This window comes from Rhinolophus sinicus, linkage group LG03 (assembly GCF_036562045.2).
Source record: "Rhinolophus sinicus isolate RSC01 linkage group LG03, ASM3656204v1, whole genome shotgun sequence".
Lineage (NCBI taxonomy): Eukaryota > Metazoa > Chordata > Mammalia > Chiroptera > Rhinolophidae > Rhinolophus > Rhinolophus sinicus.
This window is the reverse complement of record NC_133753.1, coordinates 108,885,004-108,907,372: the sequence shown is the minus strand read 5'-3', so window position 1 is coordinate 108,907,372 and position 22,369 is coordinate 108,885,004. Positions and strand designations below refer to the sequence as shown.

The 22,369-nt window shown below is 41.4% G+C and overlaps 1 pseudogene; it reads left to right on the top strand.

The window, feature by feature from the left end:
* Positions 1 to 2,607: 2,607 nt before the first annotated feature.
* Positions 2,608 to 21,946, top strand: LOC109439502 (heterogeneous nuclear ribonucleoprotein A1; annotated as a pseudogene).
* The last annotated feature ends 423 nt before the right edge of the window (positions 21,947 to 22,369 follow it).

The following is a 22,369-nucleotide window of genomic DNA, read 5'->3' as shown; positions in this document are numbered from 1 at the left end:
AGGTATCACACTTCCTGACTTTGGCTTGTACTACAGGGCTACAATCATCAAAACAGCATGGTATTGGCAGAAAAACAGACACATAGACCAATGGAATAGAATTGAGAACCCAGAAATAAAACCACATAAATATGGACAATAATTTTTGACAAAGAAGCTAAAAACATACAATGGAGGAAAGACAGCCTCTTCAATAAATGGTGCTGGGAAAATTGGATAACCACATTGAAAAGAATGAAACTGGACTGCTATCTGTCACCATGCACCAAAATTAATTCAAAATGGATCAAAGACTTAAGCATAAGACCTGAAACAATAAACTGCATAGAAGAAAACATAGATAGTAAACTTATGGACCTTGGGTTCAAAGAGCATTTTATGAATTTGACTCCAAAGGCAATGGAAGTAAAAGCTAAAATAAACGAATGGGACTATATGAAACTTAAAAGCTTCTGCACAGCAAAAGAAACCATCGACAAAATAAAGAGGCAACCAACTGAATGGGAGAAGATTTTTGCAAACAGAGCCTCCGATAAGGGGCTAATATCCAAAATATACAAGGAACTCATGCAACTCAACAATAAAAAAACAAACAACCCAAGTGAAAAATGGGCAGAGGTTCTGAAGAGACATTTCTCCAAAGAGGACATACAAATGGCAAATAGACATATGAAAAAATGCTCAACATCACTCATCATCAGAGAAATGCAAATAAAAACCACAATGAGATATCACCTCACCCCAGTTAGAATGGCTATCATCAACAAGACCAATAGTAACAAGTGTTGGAGAGGCTGTGGAGAAAAAGGAACCCTCATACACTGCTGGGGGAACGCATACTGGTGCAGCCGTTATGGAAGGCAGTGTGGAGGTTCCTCATAAAATTACGAATAGAATTACCATACGACCCAGAAATCCTCTCCTGGGTATCTACCCAAAAAGTCTCTACACATTTATCCATAAAGACAAGTGTGCTCCAATGTTCATTGCAGCTTTGTTTACGGTGGCCAAGACATGGAAACAACCAAAATGTCTTTCGACAGATGAATAAAGAAGTTGTGGTATATATACACAATGGAATACTATTCGGCAGTAAGAAAAGATGATATAGGAACATTTGTGACAACATGGATGGATCTTGAGAGTATAATGCTAAGTGAAATAAGTCAGACAGAAAAAGCAGAGAACCATATGATTTCACTGATATGTGGTATATAAACCAAAAACAACAAAAGCACAAGACAAACAAATGAGAAACAGAAGCCCATAGACACAGACAATAGTTTAGTGGTTACCAGAGGTTTAGGGGTGTGAGGGGTGGGAGATGAGCGTAAGGGGGATCAAATATATAGTGATGGAAGGAGAACTGACTCTGGGTGGTGAACACACATTGGGATTTATAGATGATGTAATACAGAATTGTGCACCTGAAATATAGGTAACTTTACTAACAATTGTCACCCCGATAAACTTTAATTTAAAAAGAAGAATTAAAGAAAAAGAATTACTAGGTCATAGGATGGTATATGTTCAACCGTATAATAAACTGGCAAACAGCTTTTCAAAAAAATAAAAATTAAAAAAAAGTCTTATTTTGCTGTGTAATTTGAATATCCAAAACCTCATCAACTTGTAGGCACAAACAAGGTCTTATTAAAAATATAACGGAATCTTGTGAATTTTAAACACCAGATGATTATACGAGAATCAGTTGCCCTCCCCAAGTATATCTGTAGATCTGAAAAGAAGTGTCTTCATGTATAGTCTTTTGGTTCAGCAGACTGATGGTTCAAATCTCAGCTGTACCTTGTACAAGCTGTGGGCAAGTTGCCTTTTATTTATCTATTACTGCATTGCGAATTATCCCAAAACTTAGAGGCGTGAAATAGCAACGATAATTTTATTATTTCTCACAGTTTCTGTGAGTTGGGAATTTAGGAAGAGCTGGGTTGGCTCAGTGTCTCTCATGTAGTTGAAATCAGACAGTGTTTGGAACTGGAGCAGCAGGGGGATGGAGCAGCTGGGCTGGCTGGGTATCACTTTCTCCCTCTTCATGTAGTTTCAGGAACTCTCTGTGTAGTCACTCAACGTGGTTTAATTGGAGCTTCCTCACTGCATAGTGGCCTCAGGGCTGAAAGACTTCTTCCGTGGCAGCTGGGGATTCCAGGATAAGTATTCCAGGAAACAAGGTAAAGAATGCATCTCCTTTTCTTACCTAGTCACATTGCCTCATTTCTGCTGCATTCTATAGATTACAAGAGAGTCAGAAAACTGCCCAGGTTCAAGTGGAGGGGAATAGACTGCATTTCTCAATGGTAGGAGGATTGAGGCGCATTGCAGAATAACATGGGGGTTAGGAAATACTATGGCAGCCATCTTTGGAAAATGCAACCTGCCATGTAACAACCTATCCAAGCTTAAGTTTCTCATCTATAAAAGGAGGATAATAATAATATCTACCTAATAGGGCTGTAGTGAGGACTAAGTAAATAAATACATGGACAGCACTTACAATAATATCTGGCATGCTCCATAAATACTAGCTATTATTATCACCCTTATCGTTATCAACCTTTTTGTTGCTCACTGACCTAGGACTGTACAGTCATGGCCCCCATGGGTCCTCAGAAGTGTGTCTCTGAGCCCAAGTACACCACTGCCTGTGGCCTCCATTTACCTGAATCACTGTCACTGTCAGTAAATATTCCACTGCTGCTGGTGTCCCTGCTGGCTGAGCCAATACTCTGCATCTGCTGGTCCCCACATCTTCTCAGCGATGCCAGTGAGTAGATCCCACACTGACAGGCTGCAATCCACTGTTGCCACTGCCTCAGTGTAGTTTTGTCACCAATCTCAAACACTGGCAGGCAAACCAACATTTCCACAGAGGTGCCATCTCTGAGTTAACCTGCCCCCATATCCTACTGTTGCCTCACCCCTGAGGGGCAATTGCCAGCTGATTCCCCCAGGAATGTCCAGGAAAAGCAAATAAAACAATTAAACAAATAAACAACTCCTTCCCTCAGCATTATGCTCAGTCATGGAGACTGTTGTCTGGGCTCCAAAATGATGACCTGTAGTAAAACCATTTTCTCAGCTGTCTCTCTCTCCCTGGAGCAGATACTCCTAGATGGGTTCTGACCTCAGAGCTGGCACTATTCCCTCTGCACGACTGCTCCCCTCTCCTCACCCAAGCCTGGCCAGCACAACAGGTACCATTAGGAATATGGTAGCTTCCACAGTCTTCTTCCGCTGAGTCACAACAAGTTTCCTACATATTCATATAGTTCTAATTGGTGAACAGGATTGAACTAATTTTTCCCCAGAATCCCCCATATAAGTTAATAGATGCAGATGTGCACTTAAGATGAAGGAAACCATTTAGGCCCAGACATTGAACACATCCAAGTCTCAGGTCCTGCCTGCCAGGATTCCCTGTCTCGTCTGCCAGAACCCCTCAGTCACTTCCCTGCTCAGGAGGCAGCCATGAGAGTTTTCATGGTTTCCTTGGCTTCTGATGTGATGGGAGAACTGTTGCCTTGGACAGATGAGATGACCTCACCAGGAACAGATTTCAGTAGGTGTTTGAAGGAGCTAAGGAGAAGCATGAAGAGATGGCCTACCCAGAGTCAGAGTCAGCCCTAGAGAAAGAAGGACCCAGCGAGAGGCAGGAGGAGTGCTTCTCACAGGTGGTTCTGTGGTCACTGCGGCCCACATCATGCACCGTGGTGCACATGTCAATAGGTTCAGACGGCTGGAGCACTGAGAGGACCAGGGCACTAGGGCATCTAGCCCCACAGTAGTGGATGTCTAGGTACCCAGGATATGAAACTCACCTACATTGGAGGCAGAGCCCAGCCCTCACTGAGAGAGCTGAAAACCCCAGACACCTGCTTTTCCCAGCATTGCTGGAGGCGGGATGTGGGGAGAACCACTGGCTTTGTGTCAGGGAGGGTAAACACAGTGGTGGGATCCACATCTAGTGTCCAGAGGTGACAGTGACAGGGTTCCAGTGCCAGTGGGGGCAGCCTGGGTGACCAGAGCATCAAGGAGGGCATCTTCACCAGAGCAGCTCTCAGATGGGATCTGAGCCTTTGTTGCTGTCTATAGAGTTTCCTATCATGTTTTCCCTGACCATCCAGGAATTTTGGAAACTATCCAATAGACTTCTAATAAATTCCTTTTCTTTTTAAATTAGCCAGAGTTGGTTGTGATGCTTGTCCATAGGGCTTTTGCTAATACTGACACTTTAAGCATCTTTTAACTCCAGAAGCTTCAGAGCATGGTGCCCTCAGCAGGGACACCAGTGACTACAAGGATGTCACTGACCCAGCAGGGGTAAACCTGGCAAGGAGCTGTGGACATCAGCCAAAGAGGCCAGAGCAGGGGAAGAATGTGGCAGACACCCTGGGATAGCAAACCTTCTTGTTCTCAGGAGCACCAGTAATACACCCCAGAAGACTCCCTTTATGGTAGAAGACCCTGTGACGGCAGATGAGGGTGAGACCCAGAGACTTTTGGGATCGTCACAACTATTGACATGACCTTTGGTTTAGTCACAGGCTGAGGCAGCCCCAGAAAGCCCGCGACTCCACAACATTCAGTGCACACCAGGGAGCCTGTGGGCCAGGCTCTGTTAGAATGCCTGGGGCTGAGAGGGGCAGGATTCTGGAATTTATTGTTGGTCTAAATTTTTAATTGAGGACTATCCATCTGACTTTTTAAAGCTCTTTTAATGCCTTTACTTGTGGCAGGTGCTATAAGAAGATGGTACAAAGAGAGGGAGAAAGGGACAGAAAATAGGGAAAAGAGAAAGAAAAAGAAAGAGGGAAAATAGTTTAACGCTGACAGTACCACTTTCATGCAACTCTAGAGAATTTTGGCAACAGCATGAATTGTCCAAGTCAGGCGATTCAGGGTGTGCTGGTAGCATCATCCCCATTCTAAGGGAGGCCTAAAGTTCATTTCCCAATAAAGGTAATTCAAGGTTAGGAATGCCCTGACATACGGAGGGAGGAGTCCAGGGTCTGGCCAGAGGTGGGCCACTTAACCTGTCTTGGCTTTAATGCCCTCAAAGGAAGAATGGAATTGATTTACCATCAATTCAAATGTTCTTGAAAAAGAAACAAAAAAGTAATTCCAGAAGTATCTTTAATAATGCTATGAGACAGGAACCCAAACAAGAGAAAACAGTGTTTGAATCAGAGCTCACCCAGAGTGGGAGAAGGGAGGCTGACGGTGAGAATCCTGCTGTCTGTAAAGCTTCCCATCATCTTTTCTTCAGCAGTGGAGGTGCAGAGGAGCTTGTGAGGGTCACAGCTGCACACTGCGCCTCTGACTGCTTATGCCAGCAGCCCTCTGACAGACAGCCAGTCAGTCCTGTGCCGGCAACTGCCGTCCATTAAGCCTTCTGATTTCAAGAGGATGAAAAAGTGATTGTTTTTTGGAGCAAAAAATTTGACTCTGAAATTTACAGCTGAAGGGAACTTTCAAGATGACTGAGTCTAACCCCTTTGATACAACATTTCAGTACAATTAAATCTGTAAGCAAAACACACGATACACTAAATGGAATTCTGGTAGATAAAACAATGTTAAGAGAGTGAGGGTTCTTGACAATCTTGGATGATGTATTGATTGTTTGTTGCTGCATGACAAATTACCCCCAAACCTTAAACCTTTAGTGCCTTATAGCAATAGTTATTATCTCACAGTTTCTCTCAGTCAGGAATCTAGACTCCCAGGAATCCACAATTTAGTTGTGTCCTCTATCTCAGGGTTTCTCACAAGGCTGCATCAAGGTATCAGCCAAGGCTGCAGTCTTATATGAAAGTTCAAGTGCAGAAGAAGTTGTTTCAAAGTTCCCGCACAAGTTTTTGGCTGGATTTGTTTCCTCACTGGTTGCTGGACTGAGGGCCTCAGTTCCTTGCTCTCTGAGCCTCTCCATATGGCAGCTTGCTTCATCAGAATGAGCAAGCAGGGAGAGCAAGAAATAGGGCCAGCAAGACAGTGCTAACGAGATGGAAGCCCAATCTTTTAGGACCTAATTATGGATGCAACATCATATCTTTTGTATCCAGTCATGCACCACATAATGACATTTCAGTCAACTACACACCACGTATACAACAGCAGTCCCAGAGAATTATAATAGAGCTGAAACATTGCTGTCACCCGGTGACACTGTAGCCACCATCACATCATAGCACAGCACATTCCTCAGATATTTGTAGTGATACTGTATACACAAACCTATTGCCCTGCCAGTCTATGAAAGTATAACAGGTACAATTATGCACAGTACACAGTATTTGGCAATTAACAACTATGCTACTTGTTGGTGCATTTACTATACTGTACTTTTTATCTTTATTTTGGAGTATACTCTTTCTACTTATTAAAAAAAGTTTGCTGTAAAATAGTATGCCAGAAGCATTTTCTCTGTGCCTGATTTAATCCCGTGTTGTTTTGTACAGTAATGCTGTACAGGCCTGTAGCCTCGGTGCCATAGGTGGTACCCTACAGCCTAGGTGTGTAGTGGGCTGTACCATCCAGGTTTGTGTAAGTGCACTCCAGGATGTTCCCACAATGATGAAATTGCCTAAAGATACACTTGTCAGACCTATCCCTGTTGTTAAGTGGTGCATGACTGTACTTAATTCCTTAGAAGCAAGTCACCAGGTCCAACCTACACTTAAGAGGGGGGTATCATACGAGGGAGTAAACACCAAGTGGCGGGATTATTGGAAGCCATGTCAGAAGCTGCTGACCACAGATGTGTACAGAAGGTAGGGAATGGGTCAGAATCACGGAATTGTAGAATTTTCTGGCTGAAAGGAAAAGGCCCTATAAATCTAGCCACCCACATGATGCCTACATTCCTGAAATAGCCCTCTATCAAGTGGCTTTTCGTTCGACATCTGCACAATGACATGGTTAGAAATGTTTTCCTAGTTACACTGGGCTAGAAAACATCAGCCTGTAACATTCACCCATGCCCATGCAGGCACCCTTTGAAAATGATGGAAAATGATGGAAAAGTCATAAGATTCTATTCTCTTTAAATGACGGTTAACTGTTTTGATGAAAACTGAAAGTAAATTGTAAATAAAGATTTGGTCTAATTTTTAAAATAACCCAGAATATGTACTCGTAGAATGTTTCTGCAATTATATTAGTCCACATATATTCATGTATAAAACACCAAAGATCTCTAAAGAGCTGGACAAATAAGCAAGTTTTAAAGAAAAAAAGTAGTGGGAGTATCTTCTATGACCAAAACCAGATATCAAAGTCAGCAGTTAAAAATTCCAGAATGAAGAAAAACAGATTAAAAGAAAGGGAAGGTCCTAGAGCTTTACTCCTTTAACATTAAGGACATCTTCCATGCAATTCTGAATTTGGCAAGAAGTGTGAACTGTAGCCCAGTGACTGGCAGACAGCATTTCAGAATTCACAGCACACTCTCTGGGAGACTGTTGTAGCCAGAACTGGCAGCATGCTTGACTACTCACTTATTCTCAAGACCTGGCTCAAATGGCTGTTTATAAAAGTCAACTCTAACCTCCAAAAACAATAGATTGTAGAAGGCAATTTAGGCTATAAAAAAGCAATGAGGGCCGGCCCGATGGTTCAGGCGGTTAGAGCTCTGTGCTCCTAACTCCGAAGGCTGGCGGTTCGATTCCCACATGGGCCAGCAGGCTCTAAACCACAAGGTTGCCAGTTCAACTCCCGCAAGAGATGGTGGGCTGTGCCCCCTGCAACTAACAATGGCAACTGGTCCTGGAGCTGAGCTGCGCCCTCCACAACTAAGACTGAAAGGACAACAACTTGAAGCTGAATGGCACCCTTCACAACTAAGATTGAAAGGACAACAACTTGACTTGGAAAAAAGTCCTGGAAGTACACACTGTTCCCCAATTTTCTGGCTGAAAGGAAAAGGCCCTATAAATCTAGCCACCCACATGATGCCTACATTCTCCTTCCCCAGTAAAATCTTAAAAAAAAACCAAAAAAAAAAAAAAAACCAACCAAACAAACAAAAGCAATGAAGCTAGAAAGGAAGGAAGGGAGGGGTAAGGAAGGGAAAGAGGGAGGGATGGAGAAAGATAGGGAGGGAGAGGAAGGAGGGAGAGAGGAAGGCCTCCTTACTTAAATATTCCCTCCTAATTTTGGGTGATTACAAGATTATGGGAATATATGTAAGGCTTACCTTGTGGACTACACAAGGTAGTTTGGGGGTGTGCGCTAATTGGAAAACAAAACTTACTAACTCATAGAATAGCCAAGATGAAAGGATCTTAGGGAACATGTGTCTCGCTTTAAAGATGAGGAAATTGGGTTTTCAAAGAGCTAAGAAATTCACCAAGTAGAGAAGGTTAGCCATTCCCACAAGGGATCCCATATGGAACAGCTAAAGCCAACACAGTAATGTCTCTACCTCAGGGAACAACAATTTCATCCTTTGCTTTTGGCACCCCCTCTAGCAAGCAGTATTTCTCAACTTTGTGTTTGTGCAAACTCTTGAACAGTGCAAACTGCTGAACTAAGAGACACTCCATTCTGTTTGCTATTGAGGGCAAAGGCTGGAGGTGTGCCAACCTCCCCCCCCCCCCACTCCAAACTCCTTCCCCACATGCCTGAGGTGACAGAAAAACTCATCTGTTGTCCTAGTTAGGTGAGTAGAGACCAGGTTCATAAAGTTGGGGTATAAGTTACTTTACTCTTGAAGTAAAAGAAAAGCATTCAAACCTGAGGAAAGCACTGACTAACTACTACTATGGCTCCCAGAATATCAATCTTTCTCACCTTTTAGGCCTCAGCTCAAGCATCACCTCTGCAGAGGATTACATTCTCATCTTGTCTAGAGGAGGAACTTATTCTCCTTCCCATCATACCACCCTGCTTAGCAGAGAAGATATCACACTCAAAACTTAGCTCATTATTTATTTTTAAAAATTGTATGTTCAGGGCAACTGGTTGGCTCAGCGGTTAGAGTGCAGTGCTCATAACACCAAGGACGCTGGTTCGATTCTCACATGGACCAGTGAGAAACAACGGCTTGAGCTTGGAGCTGAGCTGTGCACACACCCACAACTAGATTGAAAACAACAACTTGACATGGAGCTGATGGGTCCTGGAAAATCACTCTGTTCCCCACTGTTCTCCAATAAAAAATTTTTAAAAAATTGTATGTTCTTCTCCCTAAATTAGAACATAAGTTCCATATTGCAGGACATCTTGTTGTTTTCAGAACCTAGCACAGTACTTGGCACATAGTCGGCACACAATAAATATTTTTTTTTAAGTAAAGTTTATTGGGGTGACAATTGTTAGTAAAGTTACATAGATTTCAGGTGTGCAATTCTGTATTACATCATCTATAAATCCCATTGTGTGTTCACCACCCAGAGTCAGTTCTCCTTCCATCACCATATAGTTGATCCCCTTTACCTTCATCTACCACTCCTCCCCCCTTACCCTCTGGTAACCACTAAACTATTGTCTGTGTCTATGAGTTTTTGTTTCTCATTTGTTTGTCTTGTGCTTTTGTTGTTTTTGGTTTATATACCACATATCAGTGAAATCATGTGGTTCTCTGCTTTTTCTGTCTGACTTATTTCACTTAGCATTGTACTGTCAAGATCCATCCATGTTGTCACAAATGTTCCTATATCATCTTTTCTTACAGCTGAATAGTATTCCATTGTGTATATATACCACAACTTCTTTATTCATCTGTCGAAAGACATTTTGGTTGTTTCCATGTCTTGGCCACCGTAAATAAAGCTGCAATGAACATTGGAGCACACTTGTCTTTATGGATAAATGTGTTCAGACTTTCTGGGTAGATACCCAGGAGAGGGATTGCTGGGTCATACGGTAATTCTATTCGTAATTTTTTGAGGAACCTCCACACTGCCTTCCATAGCGGCTGCACCAGTATGCATTCCCACCAACAGTGTTCCTTTTTCACCACAGCGTCTCCAACACTTGTTACTATTGGTCTTGTTGATGATAGCCATTCTGACTGGGGTGAGGTGATATCTCACTGTGGTTTTTTTATTTGCATTTCTCTGATGATGAGTGATGTTGAGCATTTTTTCATATGTCTATTTGCCATTTGTGTATCCTCCTTGGAGAAATGTCTCTTCAGAACCTCTGCCCATTTTTCACTTGGGTTGTTTGTTTTTTTATTGTTGAGTTGCATGAGTTCCTTGTATATTTTGGATATTAGCCCCTTATCGGAGGCTCTGTTTGCAAAAATCTTCTCCCATTCACTTGGTTGCCTCTTTATTTTGTCAATGGTTTCTTTTACTGTGCAGAAGCTTTTTAAGTTTGATATAGTCCCATTCATTTATTTTAGCTTTTACTTCCCTTGCCTTTGGAGTCAAATTCATAAAATGCTCTTTGAACCCAAGGTCCATAAGTTTACTATCTATGTTTTCTTCTATGCAGTTTATTGTTTCAGGTCTTATGCTTAAGTCTTTGATCCATATTGAATTAATTTTGGTACACGCTGACAGATAGCAGTCCAGTTTCATTATTTTGCACGTGGCTTTCCAATTCTGCCAGCACCATTTATTGAAGAGGCTGTCTTTTCTCCATTGTATGTTTTTGGCTTCTGTGTCAAAAATTATCTGTCCATATTTATGTGGTTTTATTTCTGAGTTCTCAATGCTATTGCCTTGGTCTACGTGTCTGTTTTTCTGCCAATGCCGTGCTGTTTTGATTATTGTTGCCTTGTAGTACAAGCTAAAGTCAGGGAGTGTGATACCTCCAGCACTGTTCTTTTTTCTTAATACTGCTTTGGCTATTAGGGGTCTTTTGTTGTTCCAAACAAATCTGATGACTTTCTGTTCTATTTCTTTAAAAAATGCCATTGAGATTTTGATGGGGAATTGCATTAAATCTGTATACTGCTTTGGGTAATATGGCCATTTTAACTGTTGATTCTTCCATTCCATGAGCACGGAATGTCTTTCCATTTCTTTGTGTCTTCTTCAATTTATTTTTAAACTGTCTTGTACTTTTCAGCATATAGCTCTTTCATGTCCTTGGTTAAGTTTATTCCTAGGTATTTTATTCTTTTTCCTGCAATTGCAAAAGGAATTGTTTTTTTTTTAATTTCTTTTTCTGAGATTTCATTGTTAGTATATAGGAAGGCAATGGACTTTTGTATGTTGATTTTGTAGCTGGCAACTTTACTGTATTCGTTGATTGTTTCTAAGAGCTTTTGGTGGCTTCTTTAGGGTTTTCTATATATAGCATCATGTCATCTGCAAAGAGTGACAATTTAACTTCTTCATTCCCAATTTGGATGCCTTTTATTTCTTTCTCTTGCCTGATTGCTCTGGCAAGGACTTCCAACACTATGTTGAAGAGCAGAGGTGATAGGGGACAGCCCTGTTGTGTTCCTGAACGTAGAGCAAAGGGCTTCAGTTTTTCACCGTTAATTATGAGATTAGCTGAGGGTTTGTCAATATGGCCTTTATTATGTTAAGGTGTTTTCCTTCTATACCTATTTTAGTAAGTGTTTTAATCATAAATGGATGTTGTATCTGTCAAACGCTTTTTCTGCATCGATTGATATAATCATATGGTTTTTGTCCCTTATTTTGTTTATGTGATGTATCACATTGATGGATTTGCATATGTTGAACCATTCTTGTGCCCCTGGGATGAACCCCACTTGTTCGTGATGAGTAATCTTTTTTAATGCATTGTTGCATTCGATTTGCTAGAATTTTGTTCAGGATTTTTGCATCTGTATTCATGAGAGATATTGTAGTTTTCTTTTTTTGTGCTGTCCTTACCAGTTTTTGGTATCAGGGTAATGTTGGCCTCATAAAATGAGTTAGGGAGTACTGTCTCTTCTTCAGTTTTTTGGAAGAGTTTGAACGGGATTGGTATTAGATCCTCTTTGAAGGTTTGGTAGAATTCACTAGTGAAGCCATCTGGTCCCGGACTTTTGCTTTTGGGAAGGTTTTGGATGACTGATTCAATTTCGTTACTGGTGATCAGTCTGTTAGATTTTCCAGTTCTTCATGGTTCAGCCTTGGAAGACTATATGTTTCTAAGAACTTGTCCGTTTCTTCTAGGTTATTGACTATGGTGGCATATAGTCCTTCATAGTATTCTTGGATGATCATTTGTATTTCTGTGGCATCCTTGATAACTTCCCCTTTTTCATTTCTGATTATGTTTCTTAGTGTCTTCTCTCTTTTTATCTTAGTGAGCCTAGCCAAGGGTTTGTCAATTTTGTTGACCTTTTCAAAAAAGCAGCTCTTTGTCACATTAATTTTTTCTATTGTCTTTTTGTTCTCTATTTCGTTTAGTTCTGCTCTGATATTTATTATTTCCTTTCTTCTGCTGACCTTGGGTTTCATTTGTTCTTCTCTTTCTAGTTCTTTAAGGTGTAATGTGAGGTTATTTATTTGGGATTTTTCTTGTTTTTTGAGATAGACCTGTAATGATATAAATTTCCTTCTTAAAATTGCTTTCGCTGCATCCCCAAAATTTTGGTAGGATGTATTTGTTTCTATGTATCTTTTGAGCTCTCCTCTAATTTCTTCTTTGACCCGGTTGTTCGTTAAAAGTATGTTGTTTAATCTCCATGTATTTGTTTTTCCTGCTTTCTTTTTGCAGTTGATATCCAATTTCAAAGCCTTGTGATCAGAGAATATGCTTGGTATGATTTCAATCTTCTTAAATTTGCTGAGGTTAGTTTTATGTCCCAATAAGTGGTCTATCCTTGAGAATGTTCCATGTACACTAGAAAAGAATGTGTAGTCTGATGTTTTAGGATGAAGTGCTCTATAAATGTCAATTATGTCCATTTCATCTAATGTATCATTTAGTGCTCCTATTTCATTATTTATTTTCTGTTTGGATGATCTATCCATAGCTGTCAATGACGTATTTAGGTCCCCTAGTATAATTGTGTTTTGGTCAATTTCTCCCTGTAGTTCTGTTAATAGTTGCTTGGTATATTTCGGTGCTCCCCGATTGGGGGCGTAAATATTGATGACTGTTATGTCTTCTTGTTGTATAGTCCCCTTTACCATTATAAAATGTCCATCTTTGTCTCTTGTCATCTTTTTCACCCTGAAGTCTGTTTCATCTGATATCAGTACGGATACACCTGAATTTCTCTGAATACCATCTGCTTGAAGTGTCAATTTCCACCCTTTCACTTTGTGTCTATGCTTGTCCTTGTAGCTGAGATGCATCTCTTGGAGACAGCATATGGTTGGGTTCAGTTTTTTGATCCAATCCGCTACTCTGTGCCTTTTTATTGGTGAGTTCAGTCCATTTACATTTAGGGTGATTATTGATATGTGAGGATTTCCTATCATTCTATCTTTAGTTTTCTGGTAAGGCTGTGTCTCCATTGTTTCTTTGCCTTTTTGTTGTTGTCTATTATTTCTGTGTGGTGGTATTCTATGATTTTTCCCTCTGTTTCTTCTTTTATTTCAGTATATATTTCAGTTCTGGATTTTTTTTTTTTGAGTGGTTACCCTTAAGTTTATGTAAAAAAAAGTTTGATATTTAGAGTATTCCATTTTCTTTAGCATGCCTACTTTTTCCATTCCCATATCTGATTCAGGCCTTTACTCTCCCCCTTTTTATGTTTTGGTTGCCACAAATGGTCCCTGTTGATGGTGGTCGAATAGCCTCCTTTAATATTTCTTGTAGTGCAGGTCGTGTATTAGAAAATTCCCTCAGCGTCTGTGTGCCTGGAAGGGTCTTTATTTCTCCTTCATATCTAGAGGATACCTTTGTTGGGTATATTATTCTTGGCTCATAATTTCTCTCTTTCAATAGTTTGAATATATGGTTCCACTCCCTCCTGGCTTGTAGAGTTTCTGCTAAGAAATCTGATGATAATCTGATGGGCTTTGCTTTGTAGGTTGCCGTCTTCTTTTCCCTGGTTGCCTTGAGGATCTTTCTTTGTCGTTGATTTTTCACAGCTTCAGTAAAATGTGCCTTGGAGACGGCTGTTGGGGTTGAGGTAATTAGATGTTCTATTTGTTTCTTGGATTGGAGGATCCAGTTCTTTCCACAAGTTCGAGAAATTCTCTTCAACTATTTGTTTGAATGTATTATCTGTTCCTTTGTCTCTTTCTTCTCCTTCTGATATGCCCATTATTCTTATATTGCTCTTTCTGATGGAGTCAGAAAGTTCTTGTAGAGTTCTCTCATTTCTTTTAAGTCTCCAGTCTCTTTCTTATTCCATCCGTGTCATTTCCAGGTTTCTATCTTTGATGTCACTGATTATTTCCTCCATCTGGTCACTCTACTACCTAAGCTGGCTATTTCATTCTTCATTTCTTCTATTGAGTTCTTAATCTCCAGAAATTCTATTTGGTTCTTTTTTAAAATTTCAATGTCTTTGGTAAAATGTTCATGTTGTTCTTTGATTGTGTTTCTGAGTTCATTAAACAGTCTGTCTGTGTTTTCTTGCATCTCGTTGACTTTTTCAGAACTGCAATCTTAAATTCTCTGTCATTTAAGTCACATATTTCCATATCTTTAAGTTTATTTTCTGGAGACTTTTCACTTTCTTTCTGAGCTGTCTTGTTGCCTTGGTTATTCATGGCAATTCGTGATTTATTATTTCTCTTCCTAGACATCTACAAGAGTGGGTTCTGCAACAGGTTGATAGGAAGAGGTTTTTCTTTTGTTTTCCAGTACGTGTTCGTAGAATGTTTTATTTTCTCTCGGACTGCAGGCTTTTTTTCTGTCTCACTCTGTAGTGTTATGTTTTCTCTGCACTATTCCAGCTTCTCACACAATGGTGGGGTTCCCTGGAAGGCAGGCTTCTCCTCTGTTAAAGTTCACCTGGGTCCTAGGACACCATGTCCCAGTGGGGATGTGGAGAGCTTTTGAAGTTTCAAAGCTCTTCCTGCACCAGATTCAGAGCCGGTATGTTTCAGCAGTTCTGTTTACTCCTGCAGGGATCCGCCCAGATAGGTGGAATCAGGGGCGGGGTGAGTTGTGAGAGGTGGCCCAGAGCAATGGTGGCGACCACCACCACAGCCGGTCCTGCTTCCACAGCTCCCTCTCCTTTGCCGGAACTAGTTGGGCTGTGAATCTGTGTCTGTGGACCACAGTTCTCAGAACTGCAAATATTCTTTTCTTTTGATCTGACACTGCTACTGCTCTGCTTCTAGCACCAGGCAGGTGGGGGCGGGGTGAGCTCTGGAAGGATAGGGAGGGGGTGGCTAGTCTCAGTGCCTAAGGCTTCTGTTCTCTGCTCTGCAGTGAGGGCTTAAACCACCGTTTTCAGCCCTCTTCCCTCAGTCTTTTCTCCGAGGTCTCTGCCGTGAGCGTTGGGTTCAGCCGTGTTATATGCTGTCCCCTCAGCCCCGTGGGCCATAAGTGGAGCCCTAGCAGTCCGACTTCTTCCCTCTCCTGCAGCTGCGGTAGTTCCGGGATGCAGCGAGCTCAGAGCACTGAGCTAGGTCTGCGTCCTGCGCCCGCGACTCCGTCTCTGCACTTCTCCCTACCCTCCTCCCCTGCTCGTGCAATTTGCCCACCTTTAGGCGAATTCAGTAGTTAAACCCTCGTCTTGTCTGTCTGCTGTGCAGGGAGTCCTTTTTGGAGTTATAATTTTTCAATTTGTTGTTAATTCCAGGGGAGATTTCCAGAGGTTCACCTCATGCTGCCATTTTGATGACCAGACTTTTTCTTTTAAAAAGTATGTCTGGCTTTTCTCTACATGTGAATGACAAGAGTCGAAAGTGCTTCTGAAAGACTCACCCTAGAAGTGAGGAGCTGGTTAAAATAAAATGCAGATTCCTGAGTCCCCCCCAGATCTTTGGTAGGTAGGACCAGGAGATTCTTATGCACATTAGAATTTCAAAATAGCTGCTGTATGGCCAACATCATTTAACCTGGAGAATATTTAAGGTAAAGCTTACTGATTACCCTCCCCAGGAAAATCATGCACTTCCCAACCCTTCAATCATTGTTACTACCTGAATTTGCCTGATCATAAAGATCATCCAGAGGGCTTGACAAAAATACATATTCCTAGGCCTCTCCTCTGGTGGGAATCAGGTAGGCGGCAAAGTTCAGGGATCTGAATTTCAAATTAGTTGTTACATGTTCTTCTAAGTAACTACACGAATTGATGTGTTTCATGGAGTTATTAGAATATAGATCCAAATTAAATTTTGGATAGCATTTACCCACTCTGACAATTTTAGTTTTCAAATAGTTTATTATCAGCCATTGCTTCTGAAAGAATTTCAGTGAATGTTGCATTTTTTTTAAACCATAGGAACAAAGATTAAGATAACAATTTTTACCATTAATTGAGCACTTACTATGTGCCAGGCACCATGTATTTAATCCTCCTCAAACACTCTGAGGCAGGTACTATTGCCACCTACATTTCATAGGTGAAGATACTGACGCAGAGGGAGGTTAAGTACCTTTCCAGTCAAATGCAGTCAGGAACGAGGTAGAAGAACTCATGTTCTAACCCGACACAATCTGCCTCTCTGCCCTTACTCCAGACCAATTCCTCTGGTGCTCAAAATATGCTTTCATGCAGTACAATTTGTGAACTGGATTTCATACGAGGTCTGACAATGAAGTTCACGAACTTGTTGCAATGATGTTGTTAACCTTTTTTGATATCAGAGGGATTACTCATTCTTAATTTGTACCAATTGGATAAACAGTTAACGAATATTTACTATTTGGAAGTGCTGAAAAGCTGCGTGAAAAAGGTAGACAACCTGAACCTTTCGCCAACAATTCATGGCTCTTGCATCACAACAATGCACCAGCTCACACGGCACTGTCTGTGAGGGAGTTTTTAGCCAGTAAACAAATAACTGTATTGGAACACCCTCCCTACTCACCTGATGTGGCCCCCAATGACTTCTTTCTTTACCCAAAGATAAAGAAAATATTGAAAGGAAGACATTTTTATGACATTCAGGACAGCAAAGGTGATATGACAACAGTTCTCATGGTCATTCATTAATAAGAGTTCCAATATTGCTTTGAAGGGTGGACTAGGTGCTGGTGTTGGTGCATAACTTCCCAACGGGAGTACTTCGAAGGTGATCATAGTGATATTCAGCAATGTGGTATGTAGCACTTTTTCTAGAATGAGTTCACAAACTTAATTGGCGGACCTGTAAATAAAAGAGCTGGATAAGGAATAGAGTCAGTGGAACTGTAACAGCTATATGTGATGTCAGAGCGGTAGTAGATAGGGCGAGGGGGGTTATCACTTTGTGAGGGGTATAAATGTCTAACTATTACATTGTTTTGTACACATGAAACAGAAAAAAAAAAGAGCTGGTTCACCTTGTGCTGTGTGAAACTCATGGCCAAAATATTGTTAGAAGAGGCCTTGCTCTAAATACACAGGGGACTCTTCTAAAAAATATTTTGTATGCTAGCAAGAAAAGATCACTACTGAATTATGAATGAAGGTAAAGCTTTTGTTAATTTTTTTAAAATTATTTATTCTTAGTCTCCCAGTGAATTGTTGAGGACTTTACAGAGTGTCTTGGGAAGTCTCTAATTAGGAAGTTTTAAGATTAACAAAATGATGAACATTCATAAGAATTATATTTGAAGACAACTGTTTTTAACACATAGTCCCACTAGGCATTCAACATCTTAGCAGGGGTTTATTTATTATATGTTTTACTGTAAACAGAAAGCATGCACACTAATTAGCTCAAAAATATTCTTGTCCTCATACAGTAAAGAAAATGTATGCAAGAAGAGAAAGTGTGGTATGTGGGAAAGCCAGGCATAGCTGGTATTTGGCTTCACTTCTGGCTGGAGTATAAACTGTGGACAAATTAACTCCCCTCTTTATGGGTGGCACCTCTTATGGGAGCCTCCACAGAGACTCTTAGAAATCCTTAGGGAGGGAACCCCATAAAGTCAGGGCTTGCTGCAGTTACGTACACTGAGTATTCCAGGTGATAGAATGCGGAAGACACAGAGACATTTACGTTAGCCACTCAAGATGAAAATGGTCTTAACATAGCCATGGAGGGGGACTGGAAAGGATGCCCCAACCGGCCTCCTGCTGGGGCTATGGAGAAAACATTGATTAGGGCACAGCAAGTTCCCAGGGAGAGGCTAGATTTGGTGAGTAGGAGAACTGGAGAGTTAGAAGGAACTCTAACAGGGTATTGGAAGGAATTCTGGTTGGGTATTTCAGTTACTCTTGCTGCATAATATATAACCCCAAAACTTTACAGGCTTAAAACAACAATCTTTTTTTTTTCCCCCATGATTCTGGAAGTTGACTCAATTCAGTTAGGTAGTTTTCACTTAAGTCTCTCATGCTGTTGCCAAGGCTGGGGCTATCTGCCAAAGGCTTCTTCAGTCTCATGTCTGGTGATTGATATTGGCTGTCAGCTGAGGCCTGGGGCTGTTGGCAGGAAGATCTAAGTGCAGCCTCTCTGTGTGATATGGGCTTCCTTACAGTGGCTGGGTTCAAAGAGTGAGCATCCCAAGATCACAGAGAAGTGATATCAATTTTTTTGATCCGGACTTAGAAGGTACAGAGTATCACTTCTGCCACAATCACAGACCCTCATGGATTCAAGGGGAAGGAACGTAGACCCAATCTCTCAATGGGAGCAGGGCCAACTTCACAGTGAAGAAGAGCAGGTGGGCTGGGAGATCTTGTTGCAGCCATCTTGGAAAATGCAATCTTCCATAGACTGTAAGTACAAAGAGCAGAATATCAGAGTTTAAGATTTCAAAAACCTGGCCCTTCCAAAGGATCACAAGGGCCACTCCTGGGGGCAGCTTACATGGAATGGAAGCAAAGGTCATCAGAGTTGAGGCAGATATGGGACCATGAGTCAGGGGAATTGCATGGCCGTCCACATGGCCACTGACATCCTCAGGAAAGCAGAGGACTTGAGAGAGGTATGGTGAAGGCAGAGAGGACAAACACTATTGTAAAACCTTTCTGAGTTTCCACCTTTTGTTCTGGGATGGTGAAAAAAGTAATCTCTGTGAGGAGGATTTCTCTTTTATTTGGGAAAAGATATTTGCTGTGGCCCTACTGTTTGTGCAAAGATACTGATAGCTAGATACTAACAGCTATAGATTCTAATAGCTATAGATACTAGATATGAAAAGATACTAACGTTTTCAGTGCTCATTCAGATGATACTTACTGGGTACCTACTCTGTGGTCAGGTCCTGTTCTAGATGCTGATACAGTAGTTAACAAAACAAAGATCTCTGACCTAGGCTCATATTCTAGTGGGAAAGACAGACATAAAAGAGATTTTTTAAAAAAGTATAATATGTTTTTTATCAGCATTATGTTATATGGTGATAAATGCTGTGGGGGCCGGGGTGGGGGAGGGGCAAGAATCCAAATTCTGTGCATATTAGTTCATAGCACAGGAGTTAAGAGCATGGATCTGGGAGCCAGACTGCTGGAGCTTGAATCCTAGTCTGCAACTTAGTAGCTATGCGATTTCCGTTAGGTTACTTGGCCTCTCTGAGCCTCAGTTTCCTTATCTGTAAAACATGGAAATTAATAGTCTCTACATCAAAAGTTGTTGTCAGGATTAAATGAGTTAATACAGGTAAAAAACTTAGAATGACAGGGAAGTGAGGCCTGGTGGGGAAAGTCACAGGCTTCAGGGTTCCTACTAGAAGTTTAGGACCAAGGTTGGGCTGGTAGTCAGGGCACCCATGCTGGGGTTCACGGATCTTGGGAGGAAAGGTCCTGAATGGAGACTCATCACAGGGTCTCAGGTTGCCTTGGGGTAGTTCTGAGATGGTAGCGTCCAGGTGGAATCTCAGCAGACTTCAGGATTTAATCCTGGGTTCAGCCTACTGAAGACCACAAGGAAATAGCTGTTTTCACCTTAAGGCAGGAACAAGGAAAGACCTTGGAACTCAATTACTCTGACAGAGTAGAATGGAAGGGGAGGGTTAGTGAATAATCCATTCATTACATTCTGGTAATGAAGAGCATCCATGTCAAATTGAGATGTGTTTTCTCAGAGAAGCCACACGTGGTGAAAAGAGGGAGCACTTGAATCAGACTGGCCTGGGTACTAATGAAAGCTCTGCCTTTTATGGTAACTGGGCGAGTTACTTAACTGTCTGAGACTTACTTTTCTCCCATGAAACTGGGATGATACCTGCCTTGTACAGATCTTATGAAGTTTAAATATAACATATCAAGAGGCCGACACAGTGCCTAGCATTTGACAGACATATGCTCAGTGGAGTGCCTCTTCACCTGGTGAGTCAGCAGTTCATCTGTGTGCATAGGATGTTTATTGGTCCACTCCTTATCTGGTATTTAAAAACGAGCATTTCCTCTGGACTGACAATAATTAAATAATATCAGAAAATGAGACCGCCATCTCCTCTCCATAGGACATTTACTTTGAAGGGTGTTTTCCTGAAGGGTCCTGGGAGGCCTGGGCTTTCACAGATACTGCTAGAGAAAAATGTCTAGCTAGCTACTGCCACACCTCAAGGAAACTGCTGTATCTTGCTGTGACTTTTTCCAAAACTTTTGCAGAAAATGTAGGGTACAACGTTCTAACCCAGCAAAGTAAGCCTGGGGTAATGAACAAGCTTATAGAAATCTTTTTGGATTATCTGGCTCTGGATCAAGCCAACACAGAAAATACAAATATAGAAATACCAGAGGAAATATTCTAAGAAAAAAAGCTTTAATACATAGCCACACTTGGCCAGAAGGAAGACCATGTGAATGAGCTTAAAGAAGATTCTCCATCCTTGAGATGCCTACAGCCTGGCCAACTCCTTGACTGTAACCTTTTTAAGAGACTCAGAGCCAGAGGACCCAGCTAAATGGCACTCAAATTTCTGACCCAAAGAAACTTTTGAAAGTAAGGTTTTTTTGTTTTGTTTTGTTTTGTTTTAAGCTGCCAAATTTGGGGTAATTTGTTACCCAACAAAAGATAACTAGCTTTTCTGTTGGTGGACACCACCAAGTAAGCATCATAATAGTCTCCCCTCCCACAGTCATCGTGTCTAAGTCGTCTCCCAAAGAGTCCGAACAGCTGTGGAAGCTCTTCATCAGAAGTTTGAGATTTGAGACAACCAGTGAGAATCTGAGGAGCCAGTTTGAGCAATGCGGAATGCTCAGAAGTTGTGTGGTGATGAGAGACCCAAACACCATGAGCTCCAGAGGCTTTGGGTTTGTCACCTATGCCACCGTGGAGGAGGTGGGTGCAGCCACGAAGGCAAGGTCACACTAGGTGGATGAAGAGTTGTGGAAAAAGAAGGCTGTCTCAAGAGAAGATTCTCAAAGACCTGGTGCCCACTTCACAGTGAAAAAGATGTTTGTTAATGGTATCAAAGAAGACACTGAAGATTATCACCTAAGAGATAATGTTGAGTAGTGTGGGAAAACTGAAGCGACTGAGGCAGTGGCAAGAAGAGAGGCTTTGCTTTTGTAATCTTTGATGAACAGGACTCTGTAGACAAGACTGTCATTCAGAAATACCATGCTGTGAATGGCCACGACTGTGAAGTAAGGAAAGCGCTATCTAAGCAAGAGATGGCTAGTGCTTCATCCAGCCAAAGGGGTCAAAGTGATTCTGGAAACTTCGGTGGTGGTCAAGGAGGTGGTTTTGGTGGGAATGACAACTTTGGTCATGGAGGAAATTTTGGTGGTTGAGGTGTCTTTGGTGGCAGTCGTGGTGGAGATGGCTATAATGGATTTGGTAATGAGAGAAGCAATTTAGGAGGTGGCGGAAGTTGCAGTGATTTTGGGAATTACAACAATCAATCTTCAAATTGAGAACCTATGAAAGGAGAAAACTTTGGAGGCAGAAGCTCTGGCCCCTATGGTGGTGGAGGCCAATACTTCGCCAAACCATGAAACCAAGGTGGCTATGGTGGTTCCAGCAGCAGCCGTAGCTATAGCAGTGGCAGAAGGTTTTAATCACTGCTAAGGTTTTAATCAAAGCTTAGCAGGAAAGGAGAGTCAGAGAAGTGACAAGGAAGCTATAGGTTACAACAGATTTGTGGACTCAGTCAAGCACAGTGGTGGCAGGGCCTAACTGCTACAAAGACATGTTTTAGACAATAATCATGTGTATGGGCAAAAAACTCCAGAACTATACTTGTGACTAATTGTATAACAGGTTATTTTAGTTTCTGTTCTGTGGAAGGTATAAAGCATTCCAACAAAGGGTTTCAACGTAGATTTTTTTTTTTGCACCCATGCTGTTTATTGCTAAATGTAATAATCTGATCATGATGCTGAATAAATGAGTCTTAAAAAAAAAAGATAACTAATAAAAGGATACTGATTACTCAAACTCACTATATAAAGCTTTTGCAATCTCTTTTGAGAGCTGCAACC